Genomic DNA, 18,952 nt, shown 5'->3' on the forward strand with positions numbered 1-18,952 from the left:
ACAGTTTTATAGTAGCTCTTTGATTACACCTTATGATTTATGTATCGTGTAACATTTTTTATGTGAATAAAGTTTCTGCAATGTTGGAGCATTTTGCCTACAGTTTACAGTAAAAAAATACTGTTTTTCCACGTTGTGACACCCCAAGCATTTCCTTAGTTCCCCTGCTCACTCCCCGAATGTTCGGACCTAAGACTCATCCAATCATCCCGCTTTAAATCTTGGATCATCTCTCTTCATCAGAACAATCCCCTCCAACCATCTTGTTTGTTGTACAAACTAACTTTTTCATAGTTCCTTTGTATCAGCCGAAATCAATCTGGGTGATATTAAATTGAATTCCGTTAGTTAAGTATGTTTCTTTTTTTATTTAATAAAAGGGTAAATATATAAATTCAAGATGTGCGGTATTTGGCGTTTTTAGGTATTCTTGTGAAACAGTGGTATCTAGCATCATTTACAACCGCTTAGTTTTAGCCCTATGCTTTGAGAAATCCTCGCTCTCCCAATGATCAAGGCTACAATGTTCCAAGCTCGAACTAGGAGACTCGCTCAACATGAATTAGGATATCACTTGGTGGATCAGACTAAACCATATGGGGCGATATGCGACAAAGAAAAAAGGAAAACTACATCAAGGAGTGTATGTACGATCTTCTTCCAGCTTCGTACGTACAACAAAGAAAGTATATATTACAAGGACTTCTTGGCCATAACCATGGTGATATCTCCGTACATAGTGAGATTGTAAGAGTATATTTCTCCATGTATGATTTTTGATAATTGATGACAATCCCTATGGACTAATGATTGCCTTGAGTTATATCCGAAGGATTTGTCCATATGCACTTCTTGAAGTCCATATGTTGGTTTCAAGGAGTTTATATGGTGAACAAGAGGGTATTCAAGGTTTTATCCAAAGATTGGTCATGTGAGAGTTCAGCTTATTACAAAGCATGTCTTGGAGGACAAGATTGTGTGAACATTTATGTTTACCTTCAAGACATCATCTTTATAAAGAGAGAACATAAGATACAAGGTTTATTAAGACTAAGTCAAAGAGTGAATCAATTTTATCAACACATAAAACGTACAAGATGTACCGAGAGGGATCAAGTGACCCCATAGTATCTTAAGCATTGTCCGTTATTAAGATATGTTGAGAACATGCTTACAGCTTTAAACCTTACAACTCTGAGAGTTTTGCATCTTCGCCTAGAGAGGGTTAAATGTTACTCTCCTTTGTAACCAATAGCTTGTTCTTACTAGGTCCTAATTCACAAGATTTCTAATCACAAAAGTTGGGTTGCTGCTATGATCTAACATCTATGGATCTCATACCCATCTCCCTAGACGCATTATCTATCACAATTCGTGATAGTCCCTTTGTAAATGGATTTGCCAAGGGTTTTTTTGTTTGAATATATGTAACAGTTATTACTCTAGAGTTTCTTAACTTTTCGATAGACTTCAAACGTCTCTTCACGTGCCTTGGTGACTTCACATTAACCTTATAATTGTTCACTTTAGCTATACGTGTTTTTTTGTCACAATTCATAAGAATAGCGAGTACATGTTTTTCAACCATGGGCAAGTCCTTCAAGAGTTCACGCAACCATTCTGTCCTAGTAGTGGTTTTGTCTAAAGTACTAAGTTCTAATTCCATGGTTGACCTCATCAATATGGTTTCTTCAGACATTGTGCCACCTCCATGAGTAACTACATACCCACTTATGGCGTAGGGCACAACAACGTTAGAAATCCAATTTGAATCACTACTAGTGGCAGGGGCACCACCAGGTGGCGCCTCTTGAGGCGTGATTATGCGTACTAATCAAGCTATCATATTTGTTAACATATTTATATGACCATAGGCTTGGTTTAGCGAGAAGACGGATAACATAGGTAATATGAACCAACTATATGAGTTTATTCCAGCATACTTGCCCTTGACACGCTTTGCTTATGTAGAAATGCTTTAAAAATATCACAAGCTGAGGTAAAAGGAGATAGTATCCACATAAACACAAGTCATTTGGTTCATCTAAAACACATCAGAAGAACATAAACTAAAGACATATATTAGTGTAATTTAGATCTTAAACAGAATATCGAAATACTAAGAGAATCTCGCCGCCTCAAAAGAGGGCATCCAAAGTTACTTCCCATGTTGAATTAATCACTCCTGAGCTATACTCTCCAGCCTTTGCTTCAAGGCATTATTTTTCAAGTCCCAAAATATATCTTGGCAAGTAAGGAAGTTCATTCCAGTGAACACATATCCCTTCCCTGCATCATTCAAACATGAATGTATTCTGAAAATATCGGAGGGAGGGGGAGGGGTGCAAAAATATATAACCGTGTGTTGTCATGAGATCATGTAATGGTTCCTTGCAGAAAAAAGATCAATTATTGTTTAGTCTTTCTCTTAAGCTCCTCAAAATGCTCGAGACTTCAAACACGAGATCTCTAAGCAAAACTGACATGTGAAGTGTAGTGTATTGATGACAAACACAACCCAAGCACTGGCAGAGTAAACAGCTTTCAAATACCGTCTATAAGCAATAAGATCCATATCAAGTTAGATGATCCAAAATAAGACAAACACAACCCACACACTGGTAGAGAGGAGAGGAAGAGGAGAATGAGAGGAACAGAAAGAGGTTGCTTCGACTGGAAGAAAACGTACGGGATAGCGCCCATCACTCTTTTTACTAGGAGAGGTTGCCTGGGACAATGTATTTCTCATCCAAAAAAAATATCTCTGTTTCACTCTCTACAGTAGAAGTAGGATACGTGGATCACCCCACCGTAAGCCTGTGTTTCGCTCTTGTTGGGGTTAATGTTCATTGGCAATCGTCATCCTCCTCAAAGAAGAGATTTCACACGCTATCTATCCTGGAGAGGAATTTAATTGCAGAGATTCGGTGTTTGATCCAAAAGATATCTACACTAATTTTTGAGAAGTGAGAAGAATGAAAGGGAGAAGGCCAACACAAAAGCAATCTATGCAAGAAACCTGTGACCTTCATAGGTAGCCTGAGCAATGGCTTAAAACATGCAAAACTCCATAAACAAATATCACTTAGCACAGGAATTATGAACCCACGAGAAGGTTCAAATAAGTACAGTGCTTCTGAAAATTAGAAGATATATTTCTACAACACCTACTTGGCAGCATTAAGCTTATATGATCCATGCACAAACCGAGTCTTTCGCACATGAGTTACATCTCAATTAAACAGATTCAGAAGGGATACGAGTATATGTATTAGTGCATAAACCACTCTTCTCGATGCTCAGTTGGTCTAAGTTCTGGTATCTTCATTTTTCATATCCTCCAAAAAAACATGCTTTGATATGCAAAAACTAATCCACTTCAAGTTCTAGTGAGTTATACAATTGTCACTGAAATAGCACAAGCACTTGCATTCCTATGTACTTTACATAATGTGCTGGGTGGGTAAACATGTGAATATCAAAGGAACACGTGCTAGAAAAATCGAATAACATACATCAAAGACAGTATTTTACAATCTCAAATTAACTACTCCAACTATTTGATTTTATTAACCAAAGAAAAAACAACTTCCTCTCATCCATCGTTTGTGATTCCTTTTGTCTCTTATACAGACTGTTTTCGGTACACATTCTTTATTTAAGTGTAATCATATTAATTCTTTCATTATTAACATACAGTTTTGTCAGGTAGGATATTATTTTGTTGTATAAATATGTTGATATTATTATTTTACTTGACAAAAAAGACAACTCTGGCTCCAAAGGTTTGCTATACGTCTTCAAGCCAGATAAGTATGTGGAACCATACGGCAAACTCAGTTTTAATTTAACCAAATGGAGGCCAAGCATCGAAATGAGAACATCAAAAAAGAACCATATTACTCACCATCTTTAACCAATGCTAGCAAAACTGGCAGGTAGTCTTCCAACGCATGCAAGATATTACCAGTGCTAGATCCTGCACAAACCAACGACAGAGAAAAATCAAACCCAGTGTCAACTCAGGGGTCAACGTCTTGCACGTAACACCATCCAACAATTCAGTCAAAAGCCACCCAAGAATCCAAACGCTATATTAGCAGCTGGTTTTTTTTCATGAGTCGCATTAATTTTGTGACACGCGACTCTAGAAAACGTGGATCAGAAGGTAGCAGACAGTTATACATAGAGGTACATCTGAAACATGTTATAAGGAAAATGTTAGAAATCCATACTTTGTCGTACAATAGATAAGACAGATTCAGAGACGTACACAGGTACCATACTTTGCCGTACAATAGATAAGACAAAGATACTATCGCTCTCTTAAGATAAACAATTTGATCCCATCGCTTCCAAGTCTCAAATCTTTACTTGTTGTGTGCAGTTTTCTTGTTAGATTACTGCCATGCAAGCTTCTTTCTCAAACTACGAAATTTGAATGTTTTTGAATGTTCAGAGTCGCTCCCATCATTTTTGCTGCATCATTACCTTTACTACCTTTGCTAGAATCACCATCAAAAGATAGGCAGGCCTAAAAGGTTTTATGATTGTCAAAAAATTTCACCCAAGAAGTAGAGTGCTGTAAATAGAAAAAAATTCAAAAGAACATCAGGTTGGGAACATGGAAGACAATTATCTATAATGTCACATGTTCAAGTTTCTTAATAACAATAGTATACCTGGCTAGATCTAAGCAATCATCATGGATCTATAGATGGGTTGATGGATGAATGATACATTTATGCTATCAACCTGACACGCAACACTAGTAGAAAACAGGGCATTGAGCCAACAACATTTGACCCGGATTGGATATAAACCGGTTCTAAAGGGTCTGTCCGCTGGGCCCCCTCCCTGCAGCAAATGGCCGGAAGGCCTTTAGGACCGGTTTGTAACACAAACCGGTCCTAAAGGTTTTTGGACCGTTTGCTGCAGGGAGGGGGGCCCAGTGGACAGACCCTTTAGAACCGGTTTGTATCACAAACCGGTTCTAAAGGTTTTCTCATTTCTGCAGCAACTGCAGGGCCCCGCTGTCAGACCCTTTAGAACCGGTTTTTGACACAAACCGGTCCTAAAGCCCTCCTCTCCTTCCTCCCTGAGCACCCTATATTCCACCCATTTTTTCTAGCTCGAGCTCAACTCCATTTTTGCTCTCTCCTTCCTCTTGGGAGCTCTAATCCATCCCCATTTTTCTCCACCATTTGTCAAGATTGTTGGCACCCATCGGTCCTACGGTTAGCATCAACATTCCCTCTTCCGGCATTACAAGTTTTGCTCGTTTTCTTGCTCATTTCATTTTTGTTGTGCTAGCTAGGTGTTTGATGAAATGCCTAAGCTAGAGAGAGTTCATCATTTGTTATGTATACATATGCAATTTGAGCTCAAATTAAATTATGATTTGTGGTTTTTTTTAGTGTCGCGCGCCTTGTCCCCTTCCTCACCGCCGTCGATCGCCCCGTCACCGGCACAACCTTGGTAAGCCTATTGTTTTTATTTACCAAAACAAATTTTGATTTGTATGATTTACATATTTACTTGTATATAATTTTCTTATTGTGTAAGATTTTTTTTATATGTATAGCGTCATGGTTTTGATATCCGTCCCCGTTGGCCCTCGTCCAGTCTATGATTCGGATGTGGTATATTATCTTTTATAACTACATATTTTCATTTCCTGATTATATGACAATTAATTACGCCGACCAACTTGACATAGATATTTTTATCTAGGAGGTAGTGGAACCGGAAATGCCAATCGACCCTATTGGTGAGAAGTTACACTTAGTTGAACAAGAAAATGTTGGCCTGAAAGAAAGATTGAAAAAAACTGAAGAAAGGTTGGAAAAAACTGAAAGAGAGAAGATGACCTTGGAAAAGGTTCTTGCCGGTGTCGTCGATGGTCACAAGAGCGAGATGGACGCAATGCGTCTGAAGATTAGAAAGATTAGAAAATATGCAATTAGTAAAGAGGCTTGGTATCATTATGCCGTCGGGTCAATTGTTACCTTTGTTGCGATTTTGATCGCATTCGTTGTTGTCGCATTTGTTGTTGTTTTTAAATGCATTAATTAGAGAGAGTTTTTATGGTTGGTTTCAGTGTGTGTTTTTATGAGAACTATATATGTATGGTCACTACGCTACTTTGGTTTTAACGTGTGATCAACTTTTTGTATTAATTAATTAATTTAGTCATGATGATTTAGCATAATGGTTTTTGATAAATTTATATAATGCAGATGAACCGGCAATGGATATACAGTGATCGACGTCGTCCCGAATTCCTTAATGGCATGCATAGTTTTCTCAATGTGGCTGAGAAAAACAGGCAGAATAGATTTATTTTTTGTCCATGTAAAAAATGCCACAATAAGAGGAATTTCCCTAACTCAAGAACCATACACACCCACCTGTTGCAAGAAGGCTTCATGCCCAGTTATTTTTGTTGGACCAAGCACGGAGAAAGAGGGGTTGTAATGGAAGACAATGAAGAAGAAGAGGATAATGATAACTATCCTATGTTCGGTGAACACGGTGATACTGAAATGGGGGAAGACGAGCCTGAACTTGAGGACATTGTTGATGAGTCTGATGATGATCTTCGTCAGGTCATTCGTGAAGAACAGATAAACTGCGGAAGTGAAAACGAGAGGTTGAAGTTGGAGCGCATGTTAGAAGATCACAAAAAATTGTTGTACCCAAATTGCGAAGATGGCCAGAAAAAGCTGGGCACCACCCTGGAATTGCTGCAATGGAAGGCAGAGAATGGAATATCTGACAAGGGATTTGAAAAGCTGCTGAAAATAATGAAGAAGATGCTTCCAAGAGATAACGTGCTGCCCTGCAGTACGTACGAAGCAAAGAAGGTTGTCTGCCCTCTAGGATTGTAAGTGCATAAGATACATGCATGCATCAATGACTGCATCCTCTACCGCGGTCAGCACGAGAATTTAAATGCCTGCCCGGTATGCGGTGCATTTCGGTATAAGATCAGGCGAGATGACCCTGGTGATGTTGAGGGCGACGACCGCCCCAGGAAGAGGGTTCCTGCCAAGGTGATGTGGCATGCTCCTATAATACCACGGTTGAAACGTTTGTTCCGAAACAAAGAGCATGCCAAGTTGTTGCGATGGCACAAAGAAGACCGTAAGGAAGACGATATGCTGAGACAACCCGCTGATGGGTCGCAGTGGAGAAACATCGACGATAAGTACGAGGACTTTGCACGTGACCCAAGAAACTTAAGGTTTGGTCTAAGTACAGATGGTCTGAATCCGTTTGGGGAGCAGAGTAGCAGTCATAGCACCTGGCCCGTGACTCTATGTATCTATAACCTTCCTCCTTGGTTATGCATGAAGCGTAAGTTCATTATGATGCCAGTGCTTATCCCAGGCCCGTCGCAACCCGGCAACAACATTGATGTGTACCTGAGGCCACTGGTTGATGAACTTTTAGAGTTATGGGCTGACGAAGGTGTACGTGTGTGGGACGAGTACAAACAGGAGGAATTTGACCTACGAGGGTTGCTGTTTGTAACCATCAATGATTGGCCCGCTCTTAGTAACATCTCAGGACAGTCAAACAAGGGACACAACGCATGCACACACTGTTTAGGCGAGACTGAAAGTATACATATAGGCAAGAATGTGTACCCGGGGCATCGTCGATTTCTTCCAGACAGGCATCCCGTAAGAAAGAAAGGAAAGCATTTCAAAGGCGAGGCAGATACACGGAGGAAGCCAACCCTCCCTAAAGGTACTGATATATATGACATGGTCAAAGATATAAAAGTAATCTTTGGTAAGGGTCCTAGCGCACAATCTGTTCCGAATGACGCCGACAACCACGTAGCCATGTGGAAGAAGAAATCTATATTCTGGGAACTACCCTATTGGAAATTCCTAGAGGTTCGCTCTGCGATCGACGTGATGCACGTGACGAAAAATATTTGCGTGAACCTGCTAAACTTATTGGGCGTGCATGGGAAGAAGTCGAGAGATACACCAAAAGCACGGCTGCACCACAAACGTATGCACGAACGAGACGACCTGATGAATCGAGAGAATTTCAAAGGTCCTGCCAGCTACGCTCTTACCAAGGAAGAGAAGGAGATCTTTTTCCAAGTCCTGAGCAGTATCAAGGTCCCGTCTGGCTACTCGTCGAACATAAAAGGAATACTAAACCTGGAAGAGAAAAAGTTCCAAAACCTAAAGTCTCATGACTGCCACGTGATCATGACCCAGTTACTTCCGATTGCATTGAGGGGGCTTCTGCCAGAAAACGTGCGAGTACCCATTGTGAAGCTATGTGCATTCCTCAACGCAATTTCTCAGAAGGCAATCGATCCAGCAACTCTACCAAGTTTACAGAAGGACGTGGTCCAATGTCTTGTCAGCTTCGAGTTGGTGTTCCCACCAACCTTCTTCAATATTATGACGCACCTCATAGTTCACCTAGTCCAAGAGATTTCCGTTCTCGGTCCTGTATTCTTACACAATATGTTCCCCTTTGAGAGGTTCATGGGAGTCTTGAAGAATTATGTTAAAAACCGTGCTAGGCCAGAAGGAAGCATGGTCAAGGGCTATGGAACAGAGGAGGTCATTGAGTTTTGTGTTGACTTTATTCCTGACCTGAACCCGATCGGTGTTCCTCAGTCGCGCCATGAGGGGAGACTGCGTGGAAAAGGCACGCTAGGAAAGAAATCAACAACATGTATGGGCGAGCAATCTTTCACTCAAGCACACTACACAGTTCTAGTTAATTCTAGCTTGGCGACTCCATATATCCAGGAACACAAGGATATTTTACGCTCGGAATACCCGGAGCAACCTGAAGATTTCATTGCTAAAGAACACGCGAAGACTTTCGGCGGTTGGTTGCAAAGACGTCTCATTAATGACAACATTGTTGAAGATGAGCTATACTTGTTGGCCAAGCAACCATCTTCGACTGTATTGACCTTTAAAGGGTACGAGATAAATGGTAACACATTTTACACAGCAGACCAAGATAAAAAGAGCACCAACCAAAACAGTGGCGTCCGGTTTGATGCAAAAGATGACAACGGGCAAAGAGTCACATACTATGGTTACATAGAGCAGATATGGGAACTTGACTACGGACCTTCCTTTAAGGTCCCTTTGTTCTGGTGCAAATGGTTCAACCTGTCAGGCGTGAAGGTAGACCCGAAGTACGGAATGACAACAGTGGATCAGAAGAATCTTGGGTACGGCAATGATCAATTCGTCCTAGCCAATGATGTGGCTCAGGTTTTCTATGTGAAGGACATGTCTAGCAGACCGAGAAAAAGAAAAGATAAGGAAGCGAATACATCAGACGATGAGCCAAGGCGCCGCATAGTTCTTTCAGGGAAAAGAAACATCGTGGGAGTCGAGGACAAGACAGACATGTCAGAAGATTACAATAAATTTGATGAAATTCCTCCCTTCAAAGTCAAAGATGATCCAAGCATCCCGTTAAATGATGAAGATAGTCCATGGTTACGGCGCAATCAGAATAAAGGCAAGAATAAAAATAGATAGGGGGTGTTGTTGGTGATGTGTAATAATGTATTAAACCAGTTTCCACTAAATTTGACCAGTTTCCACTAAATTTGATCATTTTGATAAATATCATTTTTTATTTTTTAAGTGTAAAAATGACATTTTGACAATTTGTAAATAAATGTAAAAAAAACAGAAAAGGAAAACAAAATAAAAAATAAAAGAAGAAACAGAAAAAAGAAAAAGGAAACAAAAAGAAAAAGAAAACACAAAAAGGAAAAAAGAAAAATAAAAAAAGAAACAGGAAAAAGAAAAAGGAAACAAAAATAAAAAGAAAACAGGAAACAGAAAAAAGAAAAAAGAAAAATAAAAGAAGAAACAGGAAAAAGAAAAAGGAAACAAAAAAAAAGAAAACAGGAAACAGAAAAAAGGAAAAAAGAAAAACGAAAAAAACCTTTAGGACCGGTCTGTAACAACAACCGGTCCTAAAGGTGACCTTTAGGACCGGTCTGTAACAACAACCGGTCCTAAAGGTGGGTTCTGTTCGCGCCCGAATTTGGACCCTTTAGAACCGGTCTGTGTTAGCAACCGGTGCTAAAGGGTCTTTAGCACCGGTTGCTAACAAAGACCGGTGCTAAAGGCCCTATACCTCTCCGGGGTCGCCAACTTCTCGCCTTCCCGCGCGTGCCTTCTCTCCTTCTCTCGCCTCCTCGCCGCCTCGATCTCTCCTCGCCGCCTCGCCGCGCCGTCGCCTCCTCGCCGCGCCGCCGCCTCCTCGCGCCGCCGCCTCCTCGAGCCGCCGCCGCCTCCTCGCGCCGCCGCTGCCTCTCCTCGCGCGCGGCGCCGCCTCCTCGCCGCGCCGCCGCCTCCTCGCCGCGCCGGCCGCCTCGAGCCGCCGCCGCCTCCTCGCGCCGCCGCCGCCTCTCCTCGCGCGCGGCGCCGCCTCCTCGCCCGCGCCGCCGCGGCCTCCTCGCGCCGCCTCGCCGGCCGACGATCCTCGCCGCCTCCTCGCCGCGCCGTCGCCTCCTCGCCACGCCGGCCGCCGCCTCCTCGTCGATCCTCGCCGCCTCCTCGCGCGCGGCCTCCTCGCGCCACCTCCTCGCCGATCCTCGCGCCGCCTCCTCGCCGCAACGTCGTCTCCTCGCCGCCTCTTCGCCGCGCCGTCGTCAAAGGTATATCGTCCATATTTTCGTATATCCATATTTTCGTATATTCACGTAAGGACATCCTATAAAAAAAGTTACGTGAAGCCGCCTTCATCATATTCCGACGATTCCGTAAAACCCTAAACCGACGATTCCGACGATTCTGACGATTCATAGTTTACCCTAAACCGACGATTCCGACGATTCCGTAAAACCCTAAACCGACGATTCCGACGATTCCGACGATTCATAGTTTACCCTAAACCGACGATTCCGACGATTCCGTAAAACCCTAAACCGACGATTCCGACGATTCCGACGATTCATAGTTTACCCTAAACCGACGATTCCGATGATTCCGTAAAACCCTAAACCGACGATTCCGACGATTCCGACGATTCATAGTTTACCCTGAACCGACGATTCCGTAAAACCCTAAACCGACGATTCCGACGATTTCGTAAAACTTTCCGACGATTACAATTCCGTAAAACTTTCCTACGATTCCGACGATTCCATAACTGCGGGGAAAGTTTCCGACGATTCCGACGATTCTGTAAAACTTTCTGACGATTACAATTCTATAAAAATTTCCTACGATTCCGACGATTAATTCCATAACTGCGGGGAAAGTTTCCGACGATTCCGACGATTCCGTAAAACTTTCCGACGATTCCGTAAAACTTTGCGATGATTACGACTCCGACGATTCCGTAAAACTTTTCCGTAAACTTTCCGGTTCCGTAAAACTTTTCCGTAAATAATTTTGCTAAGTTAAATTCTTGTTACTAGCAGGTGTTGAGCTATGGATCCCCAAGAACCACATGATCAGCACGCCGATCAGCTCGCGGAAATGGGTGAGGCGGAGAAGGAAAGATACATGTGCCAGATGATTTTTGAAGATGCAACGGCCATATATCATGATGACGACGGTGGGCATGCGTTTAGCAATCAATTTTTGAACGACTCCGGTGACGGAGCTGAGAATATAGAAGATGTAGTAGATGAAGAAGTGCCCTCCGGAACAAACTCTGCCAATGTATATCTCAAGTCACTGTTGACGCAACAATTAATTTGTATTGCACTTACTAACGAATCATTATTTTCCCGTTTAGGTGCCCTCCGGAACACCTAGCGCAAGTACTGAGACAAAGTCGAAACGAGGCCCGGCCGCAAGGTTGAAAGATACTGCAAGGTACTCGATCGATAAAGTTGCTGCTGATGGCAAACCACTGGAACCCCCAGAAACTTATCGCAAATTTGTAAATCAGTGCGGAGTTGTTGTAAGAGACCTGGTCCCGATCAACTTAATAGAATGGAATAAGCCGAAGACCGGCGCCAACGTTGGAGCTACTTATGTCGATGACAGATTGAAAAGAGTGCTTTGCGACACGGTCTGGCTAAATTTCAGCGTAGTGGAAGATAAGAAGAAGAAAGTCGAGGAGTGGGCTTTGAAGAAGATGGCCACACAATTCCAGAGGTGGAAGAAAGACTTGTGGAAGAAATATAAGGACGAAGATCCAGTTTTCACTGGGCACCTAGTGAAGATAAGAGACGCTTGGCCTGATTTTAAGGCGTACAAGAAATCGGGTGTCTTTACATCCCGATCAGCGACAAATACGGAGAATGCGAAGAAGAAGAAATATCACCATATTTTGGGGTCAGGTGGCTACATGACTGCCCTGCCTAGGTGGCGACGCTATGAAGATGCGCTTCTGAAAAGAAATATCATTCCACAGACACATGACTAGCCCGATAGGTCCAAGTTCTGGTTGTTCGCGCATGGGGCAACGTTGGACGCTGAGACTGGGATGATTGTTGCGGAGGGACCATGGTCGGAAAAAATAAGACAAGTCGTATCAGATCTAGAGAAGGCAATAGAAGCTGTTCGAAAAGGAACTTTTGTTCCCGATAGAGAGAACGACGAGTTGACGAAGGCACTTGGGAACCCCGAAAAGTGGGGACGAACACGAGGCTTTGGAGCCACTACCCCGTGGAACCAAGGGTTTCCGGCGGACCTTGGCACTTACAGAAGCCGTGGTAGAAGCAAGAGGAAGGCGCTGGAACGGATAGCGACATTAGAAGAAAAGGTGTCGTTTCTCTTGAAGAAAGGGGGACACCCTGTACCTGACACTGAAGAGGAGGAAGAAGATCCTGCACCTGACGCTGATAGGCAGCAATTAGAAGACGATCCTGTAGCAGATGCCGTCCCATCTCAGCATAGAAGCAGCGTGGGTTCCACGCAGCTGCAGCTAGAAGACGGTCCTGCAGTCGAACCGTTGGCGCCTCACTACCCCGTGGATGATGTCACGGAGAAGACAAACTGTGAGATACATATGCCAATGGGGAACATATCCTTCATGGTGGCGTCAGGCTATGCTTTACCGAATCAACCTGGAGCAACCTACCATGGTGGTCAGATTCCAGCATCCCATGCTCGTGTCGGGTTGTCAACAATTACGCCGGGATGCCAGTCAATTGAGCTTGATATTCCTGGAGGTGAAGGTGAGAAGACACTGGGAGAAATGGAGCTTGGTATCATCTTGTGGAAGAAGAAACACATCGTGTTTCCTAACGCGGCGCCGAGGCCACCGACTCCTCCAGGTACAATTATGCACCACCTCCAACAATTACTGAATGTTGCACCACATGTAAGCCTATTTTTAATAGTTTTTTCACTTTCGTACAGAGAATGCACGACCTCCAAGTCCACCCCCCAACGCACCTCCAAGTCCACCCCCCAACGCACCTCCAAGTCCACCCCACAACGAAGATAGGGAGCCCGAGGCCGAGTGTCCATCGCCCGTGCACTCCAGTGAGCCGACGGATGCGCGCACTACGGGTACGGCAAAGCGGAAGCTGCAGTTCAGAAGAAACGGGAGTCCTCCCAAGAAGAGAGAAAGGAAACCCAATAAAGTCAAGACTCCCCCGAATTTACCAGGCCTGATGACTCCGGAGGAACTAGACGAGGCCGTGAAAGCCAAAAACAAAGCATGGTTCGCACGGTTTCCCCTGAAGCCCCCTCCAGACATCTGGAAGGAAACTCTGAAGAACGTACCAAAGTGGAAAATTGAGCGCACCATCGACAACTTATATTATCCTGAACCGCCACCACCGCCGCCCCTTTCAGACTATGAACGGTTCATTGAAAAGATGCACACCGCACAGATGAAGCAGGCGGAGCAGATGAAGCAGGCGGAGCAGACGAAATGCGGGAAACAAGTTCCCCAGCTCGGACAACAAGAAGCACAGTCAATTGCCCCGCTCAAGGTGTTATCTGACCAGGCTTCAGTGTCCGGTCCACGCATGGGCGACGTAGGTTACGCTATTGCTGAGGTGGTATATAAATATAAGCCCGAGCAGCCTCTGGTCGAAAATCCTAGTGCTCTAACAACCCAACTATGGAATTTACATGGTTGGTACTTGGAGGCCGCAAGGCAAAAGAGAGACTGTATCATGGCGGCAGTTCAGGATCAACACTACTTCAGAGAGTACGGTGTGGAGATTGGGTTCGATGATTTTTTCCAGATGTACAATCAACGTGCCCTCGACAAAGCTATCGTCAGCTGCTACTGTTTGTAAGTGATTTATTTGTGTAATTTAATTATTTAGTTAAGCTCGCGTTCATTGCCCGTATAATTATCACTCACGAGACATTCTTTTTGTACGCTACTATGCAGAATGAAGATTCGTGAATGCAGGCTGGCAGGAATCTAGGACTTTGGGTTCATTGACCCGTATTCGTTTCATCAAGAGACAATAGAAAAGTTCAACAAGGATACACCGGATGATTTGCTAAGGTTTTTGAAGCGACAAAGTACCAAAAAAGAAATACTTTGGCCCTACGCATTCAAGTGAGTGTTAATGTCTTGTACACATTCCATTTTGCTTACCTGATGTTAAGTGTAATTGATGAGTATGCATGACTGCGTGTGTACACGTGCGCAGGTCCCACTTCATATTGTTCATCATTAGAATCGATCAAGGAGTGGTTGAAGTCTGGGACCCGTTAACCTGGGACGCTGACAAATGGAAGAGCGCGCGTCAGATGCTTCAAAGGTATATATATATCGGCCTCTTTCGTTCATCGGCCTCTTTTTCGTTCATTTCCTGATATCAAGTAAGTAATAATTAACTCTTGTATTCATTTTTCTTTGTCGGCCAGGGTTTGGCAAATGTTCATCAAGGAAGAACCCGGTACATGGGCAGACAAGCTCCACTTTTAGATTAACAAAGTAAGTAGTACTACGTACCCTGGTTTCAATACCATTACCATTCTCTTGATTATTATTAATTTGACTGAATTATGTTCTCGTATATAGGGCGTCCCGCAACAACCACAGGGCACTGATTATTGTGGATACTACGTTTGCGAGTACATTCACAGGATTATCAATGAGAAATCCCGTACTTCCAGAAATCTAGAGGTACGTAACCGGATCTTCATAACTTTATTTATGTTGCCATCAATTATGTTAGTTTTGTTCATAACTTAATTGTTTTCATCTACTTCTTTTAAAGCTGCAACGAAAACGGGCGATGCTAAGACCAATCCAACGTTGCAAGGCAGTTGCAGAGGAATTGGCAGGATTTCTCCTCACGCAAGTCATAGATGAAGGCGGAGAATTTTTCCATCCTATGAACCAATAGCCAGCTCCCTTCTCTATGCAAGTATAGAGCTATATATAGGAAACGAACTTCAAATTATGTAATGATAATCGGTCCAGTACTTCGTGTTACATGTATATATGTACTTTTATTTGGTGCATCAACATTTAACCGCAAACACGGAATCGGAGAAACACTTAACCGCAAACACGGAATCGGTGTTTCCGGATACGTGTTTCCGATTACGTGTTCGTAAAAAACGGAACACGGACACACGGAATCGGAAACACGGAATCGGAAAGACGTAAACGGAAATACGGAACCAGAAACACGTAAACGAAAACCCTGAAAATACGGAACACGGAAACACCGAAATACGGAATCGGAAACCCTGAAAAGAAAAGGAAAAAAAAATAAAAAAAAATGGCATTAGGACCGGTTGGTGTTACCAACCGGTCCTAAAGGTCCTCCGCCTGCGCGCACTTTTCGGCGCCCACGTGGAGGCCTTTAGCACCGGTTTGTAAGAGACCGGTGCTAAAGTGGGGGGCCTTTAGTCCCGGATACGTAGCACCGGATGTGTATCCGGGTCCAAAGGCCTTTACCAACCGGTTCTAATACCCCTTTCTCCACTAATGCAAACGATCAGGCATTGTACTGTAAATGCAAAGATGTTCATACATTTTTGTGAAAGTATTAGCACACAAAAGCTAGAGTTAAAGACTCATACGTTTACTATCTACTATATACAAAGGAGTATCTCTCAAGAACAGGGCGGAGCCAGGATTTCATCATGGGGGGCGAAGAACACATTAAAACACACAAGAGACATAACACAAAAATATTTCAAGTATTGAATATTATAGAAATATGACCTATACAGTTTTCAGTTCTTCTATTAGTAAAAAGCAAATATGTATCAAAATATGAACCATTTTCCGTCTATATATACGCTAGAAATTCAGCTACTGAACCAAATAGTAGGCAACCTTTTATAAGCACAGTATATCTATATATGATAATTCAGCTACTGAACCGTGTATAAGTAGCTACAGGAGTATATATAGTCCGTGTTAGATTCAGATACAGTAGCATATATAGTCCCTGTTAGATTCAGCTAATTCATAAATCATAAGTCCCGCTGGAGTAGAGCAGCCAAGCAGGCTCACCTGGAGTAGAGCAGCCGAGCAGGCAGGCTCACCTGGAGTAAGAGCAGGCTCGGACGGGTTCTGCTTAGCCTGCGTCTTCTGCGTGTACTTTGTGTAGTCACGGCAGCGCGGTCGACGACGACGGAGCACGGCGGGTCGGCGGCGACGGCGCGGCAGCCGGAGCGGCGGCGTCAACGAAACCCTAGCGGCTGGCGCGTCTAGGAGGAAAAAGTCGTGCTCAAATCGAACGTGTGGATCGATTAACAGAGTCAATCATCGTATTATCAGTCAATGGATGGATGGATACTACGTACGTACGAGAACATGCAGCCTTGGGCTTGGCTTTGACGTCTCGGTCTCATAACTGGGCACTAATTAAGCCCATGTATAATTAAGCCCATGTATTAGGCCTAGTCCCCGCTTGAGCCGCTCGGCCCCCCCCCCCCCCCCCTGCCTCCGCCTCTGCTCAAGAAACTATGTTTTGGATATGCGTATGCATCTATATTATTCCATATCACTGCTTCTCGGATCATATCATACTTTTCTGGGGTCACATAAAACAGATGGCCAGCATCAGACCAACACAAGATATTATACATATAATTGCATTACAAAAACTCTATAAATAAGTAATCACAATATGCTTGCAAATATTTTTTCTTCAACAGTCCGACCCTATTTGATTTATGATAACTAACGAAACGTAAAATATACGTCACACAAAATAGAGAAATCATCTTGATGAATTAATTTATAAAGAGTATATAACCACAATTACTAAAACACTTCGAAATAGTATTGTGTTAAGCTGATTTGAGAAGGTGGTTAGACTAACATCTCTGTGTGCATTTCTAGCTTCTAATTTTAGCACAAATCAGTCACACATGATGCAATGGAGACACACACACACACACACCAAAACTGAACCAAAACGTACACGCACACACAGTTTGCTCTACTTTCAGCCATGGCATCCAAGACATGAGTTTAACCAAAATGAGATGTGTACAAACTAAAGCTAAGTGTAACCGAAACGTACAAAGTGCAATTGATGATCAGACCCGGGGTTATATAGGGGAGACTTGCTCACCATGTTGGTGTTGGGTGGAGGTAAAGAGAGATATTGGCCTGCTCCTCACGCCGCTCTACCTGCAGAGACTTGACGGGGTCAGTGAGATAAGAGAGGGGAGATGGGAGGAGAGAAGATCATCTCAACGAACAGATCCGACACGAGGGTCGGCCTGGATCAAGATCTGCCTCCTCCGTCAGCCATCATCGCCCTCTTCCTCCATCCACTGCCTCATCCTCATGCCATCTCCTTCCTTGATCCAAATCCAACACACACACACACACATAGAGATAGAAAATGAATTTCGTAGTGGTTTCTCCTCCCACGAACACCACCCCTCAGTCTGCTGGTCCAGCGACCTGAAGCGGTTGGTCAGCTCAGCCAGCGGGTCGGCCCCGCAACGCCATCTATGCCACCGCAGTCGACAAGAGGCCATCACCACCAGGGAGGCGAGGAGAGGCAAGGGGAGGGGAAGAAGGCCTGGAGGACAGGAGATGAAGCACGAGCGCGGATGAAGGCGGCGGCGGCGGCCCTAAACGAGAGAGAGGGGTCGCATGTGTGGGTTCTCCCCCGACGCACGTTAATTACCAGAGGATCGATCGTGTTTTCACTTTTTTTGTCCTATTGCCACAGTAAAAGTCGACGTGGCTATCGCGATCGTGCCCCTAGACTTCCCCTCTCGAAGAGTGTAATATCATTCATGCACAACAGGGTGTCCTTAATAGTGTTCCATAACTCATAGTAAATATCAGATTGCACAAGACCCTTTCTAGTGCATGCCAATGATCATCACATGGGTTGGACATCAACCTACTCAGTTTGCTCACAGCAAAAGAGATATATGACCTTGTTACGCTAGCTAATTAAGTACATGAGTGACATAACATTTTGAGAGTATCTTATCTTAATTGATCTCTCGTTTCTTCATTGTTCTTTCTGAGTGTCACACCTGAGCCATACGATGTTGGAGAAGACTTGTTATCCATAAATCAAAATGACTCAAGACTTTCTCAACATAGTGAGATTGCGTTAGAGAAATCCCACTTTCATCCTTAATCAGTTTGATGTTTAGAATCACATCAACTTCTCCCAATTATTTCATGTCAAAGCTCTTTTGATAGGAAACACTTGACCTCACTTATCACATCAATGTTTGTACCAAATATCAGTATGTCATCCACATACAAACATGACGTAACACCATCGCCACAACCATGGCAATAGTAAACACACCTACGAGCCTAATTAATGACAAATTATGTAGACGTCAAAGTTCTGTCAACCTTCTCATGCCATTGCTTAGGTTCATGTTTCATACCATACAAAGATTTTAACAACATGCATACTTTTCTTTCTTCTCATTCTACCACAAAACCATCAGGCTGATCCATTTAGATTTCCTAGCTCTTCCAACTCTCCATTTAGGAAATTTCTCTTTATGTTCATTTGATGAACGATAAGACCATAAGAGGTAGTCAGGAA

At 43.4% G+C, this 18,952-nt stretch overlaps 1 long non-coding RNA gene across 2 annotated transcripts; it reads right to left on the reverse strand.

Annotated features, from left to right (window-relative positions):
- Window positions 1–2,629: 2,629 nt before the first annotated feature.
- LOC123398139 lies at window positions 2,630–17,749 on the reverse strand. Of its 2 annotated transcripts, none has more exons than XR_006610083.1 (3): window positions 17,492–17,749; window positions 3,908–3,979; window positions 2,630–2,898 (listed from the first exon to the last, which is right to left on the reverse strand). It is a non-coding gene; the product is annotated as an uncharacterized LOC123398139 (long non-coding RNA). The 2 variants fall into 2 exon arrangements; XR_006610084.1 differs by having other exon boundaries at window positions 17,441–17,749.
- Between the last annotated feature and the right edge of the window lie 1,203 nt (window positions 17,750–18,952).

Source organism: Hordeum vulgare, chromosome 5H, assembly GCF_904849725.1.
Source record: "Hordeum vulgare subsp. vulgare chromosome 5H, MorexV3_pseudomolecules_assembly, whole genome shotgun sequence".
Classification (NCBI taxonomy): domain Eukaryota; kingdom Viridiplantae; phylum Streptophyta; class Magnoliopsida; order Poales; family Poaceae; genus Hordeum; species Hordeum vulgare.